The sequence below is a fragment of the Boleophthalmus pectinirostris genome, unplaced genomic scaffold (genome assembly GCF_026225935.1).
Source record: "Boleophthalmus pectinirostris isolate CB_2022bp ecotype Guang Dong unplaced genomic scaffold, ASM2622593v1 HiC_scaffold_12, whole genome shotgun sequence".
In the NCBI taxonomy this organism is placed as follows: domain Eukaryota; kingdom Metazoa; phylum Chordata; class Actinopteri; order Gobiiformes; family Gobiidae; genus Boleophthalmus; species Boleophthalmus pectinirostris.
This window is the reverse complement of record NW_026571018.1, coordinates 37,648,785-37,651,943: the sequence shown is the minus strand read 5'-3', so window position 1 is coordinate 37,651,943 and position 3,159 is coordinate 37,648,785. Positions and strand designations below refer to the sequence as shown.

Genomic DNA, 3,159 nt, shown 5'->3' with positions numbered 1-3,159 from the left:
CCCGTTTCCAATAAGAATGCAAGTTTATCAAGTTTAATGTCATATTGAGAAACATTTCAAACCAAGAAGTATGTGCTGGACCGTGACACCCACCGCAAATATTACGTATTTCACCTTATAATAGATAAAACATAAAAAGAGTAACTGAGTGAGAAACACTGAGTGACACTGGGAAATATTCATGTAGTTAATACGATGAAGTGAGAGTCAGGAGCAGGACCAGGCCTCAGCCGCCCTCTCCTCTCACCAGCCAACCACAACTCACCTCAACCACGCCTCCAATTTCCCAGAAGCCTATTTGTAGCAGCCTTTCCCATCATCCCAGTTTGTCTCGGCGAACTCGACCCCACCCTCCCATCCCCTATTTTGTCTTTCAGTCATAAGATCCAGCTGGGCCAATTGTAGATTGAGACGGAGCCTCAACCAGCATCTCTGCCTCGCTTCGTACATTATCAATAAACTTCTTCGCACTATGTCGTTGTTGGCGTGGTCCTAGCTAGTGAAACTATATTAATAGTCATCAAATAATTATATAAACCAAGTTTGTAGCACTTTTTCACTCACCAGGCCATAGTTATGTAACCACCTTCTCTCTGGTAGAGGGTTTCCAGCCAAAAGTGCACAGGGTAATGTCACCTGCTGATCCTCCACCACACTGAGAACTGTGGGGCTCAACATAATGGCAGGAGAGACTGCAGAACAACAAATAAGACACACATTAGGCCACAGGTGTCAAACATAAGGCCCGGGGGCCAGTTCTGGCCCTCCAAGACCTTTAATGTGGCCCCTTATTTTCTACTAAAATACTTTAAATGTTGAAATTGAATTTTTCTTAGTTTCAGGTTGCTCATAATATTATAATAAGAAAGAGTTCATCAATTAAAAAAGATTTCTGTAATAGATTTGTGTTTCTCTGCACAAATATTTGAACTTATTGTTATTTTTGGAGTTTATATGACATGAGTTTTCTGATCCGGACACTTTGGGATCAAAGTAAGTTGGATACGGCCCCTTGACCAAAATGAGTTTGACACTCCTGCTTTAGGCAATCACAACATTTCTAATCTGGGTTTAAATATGTTTTCAATCGTTACATCATTAAAAAAAATCTGCTCATAGTCCGTTGCTATTAGAGAAGAAGGTTAAAGCAACACTATGTAACTTTTCTAGTGGAGAGTCCACTAGAAAAATATGGTCTCTGTTATTCTCAGTGGTCTCCAGTACAAGTTCTGACCTACTTATCATGGACGGTATTGCCACATTATAGCAAGAAATTTATTTAATTTATAATTTTTCAGAAATGTTGTGAGCACCTCATCACTGAAAAAACTAAATTCAACTTGAGCAAGATCATGAGAATAAAACATTGGCCTCCATAGCTCCAAAACTCCATTTTGCATCACGTCTTTAAGCCACAGCATTTACAGGGATGTTTTATCACGTTCCTGACTTCAGACAAACATGGACTCTCTTCTCTGCCTCATCTTCCCGTGTTAGTGTCTGGTGTTGTGTTACCGGCTCAGATGGTCGTGGTACTTGAGGTGCTTGATGTCCTTGGCCAAGCTCAGAGTGATGGAGTCATCCTCGTCGTTTTATCTACCATTTCAGAAGAAAACAAGGCAAAACAAATAAAAGAACTTGATTTAGACAGAGACAAACTACCTGTTGAAAGAGCTCTATGTAACAAGTGTTTGCCTATTACTACATAATAAAAGTGTAATAAATGTGTAATAGATGTTACTGTAATAACCCTGTAGTGACTGTGTTATAACCGTGTAATAACTGTTATGAGTATTTGTAATTAACAAGGTGGAATGATCAGAAGATCCTAAGTAAGGCTACTGGAGGGCAGGGGCAGTAAACTGAGACATGGGTTTAGTTGAAAAATGAATAAAGTGTTTTATACAGGGAGAAAGTGAGAACAAAATATACAACAGCTGCAGCAACAAAAACAAACTTCAATTAAATGTCCTTGCGAACTGGGTCTGTTTGCCCAGGGTGTAAAACGGAGTCCAAGCTATTTCAAAGTCCAGTATTAATTATATTGAGGGGGTATGATGTCCATAAGGAGGAGGTGGGAGATAGAGGACAGGCGGTTCGCCTCCTACCAGACCGAAGCGCTCAAAAGGATAGTTCCTCGCTCGCCATCAAATTGAACCCAAGTTTGGGCACCTGGTCTGTGTGCACATTAAGAAAGGCCTCTTAGAACATGTTTACAGTTAGCATTAGCATTAACATTACAAGAGTTCATAAGTCAGTCTGTCACAAGATACAACTGATCATGTGGAGCAAGTGTTAGCATTAGCATGCTAGCTGTTAGCATGCTAATGCTAAGCTAACATTGACATATGCTACATGGAGCGAGACATAGAGCCCTGACAAATAGCATTAGCACTAGCATACAAAGCCACAAGAACAAAAGTCATTAAATAAATCAATAAATGGGGTTCAGTTCTGACTCACCAGTTCAGTTTTGTTTCAGTGTATTGAAAGCACACGTGACAATGTCGCACAACAGGTCTGGTTCTAAAAGGTGTGAATGGTGAAGTTAAAAACGGGAAACATGAGAATTTGAAACGAAAAAAGTGTAGCTGTACTGACCTTCAAGCTCTGTCCCCTGGCTTCTCTCCCACACAACTGAGGAGAGAGAAGTCAGGACCTTATATACTCTGACTGGGGATGTGTGATTGGATCATTGGTGAAATGGGCGGTGTGACAGGTGGTGACAAATCATGTGGAGAGGGGAAAACCTGGGTTGGATCTAGATAAGGGGATTGAATTTTACCCTGGTTAAAATGACATGGAATATAGAAAATGATACATTTGGATTCCAGATTTCAGTCAAAACTAAGTCACTTACCAGAAGAGCTGTTCTGTCCACTGTAAGTTCTGTCTATGACCCCCTGGGCCTGGTAGCTCCATTTGTGCTAAAAGCAAAACTTATCCTGCAAAATCTCTGTCAAATTAAGTGCAGATGGGATACAATTACTCCCAGTGAATTGTGTCAATGTTATGAAAAGTGGTTATCTGAGTTGGAACAACTAAAACATTTTCAAATAAACAGACGTCTAAAACCAGAACTTTGACAAAACAACAACAGCTCAGTTACATCACTTCTCTGATGCAAGCGAGCAGGGGTACAGCACAGGCAGCTACTGG

At 40.6% G+C, this 3,159-nt stretch overlaps 1 long non-coding RNA gene across 1 annotated transcript; it reads right to left on the bottom strand.

Annotated features, from left to right (window-relative positions):
• Positions 1-1,874: 1,874 nt before the first annotated feature.
• Positions 1,875-2,628, bottom strand: LOC129407433 (uncharacterized). Its single transcript, XR_008631535.1, has 3 exons — positions 2,602-2,628; positions 2,464-2,526; positions 1,875-2,177 (listed from the first exon to the last, which is right to left on the bottom strand). It is a non-coding gene; the product is annotated as an uncharacterized LOC129407433 (long non-coding RNA).
• Between the last annotated feature and the right edge of the window lie 531 nt (positions 2,629-3,159).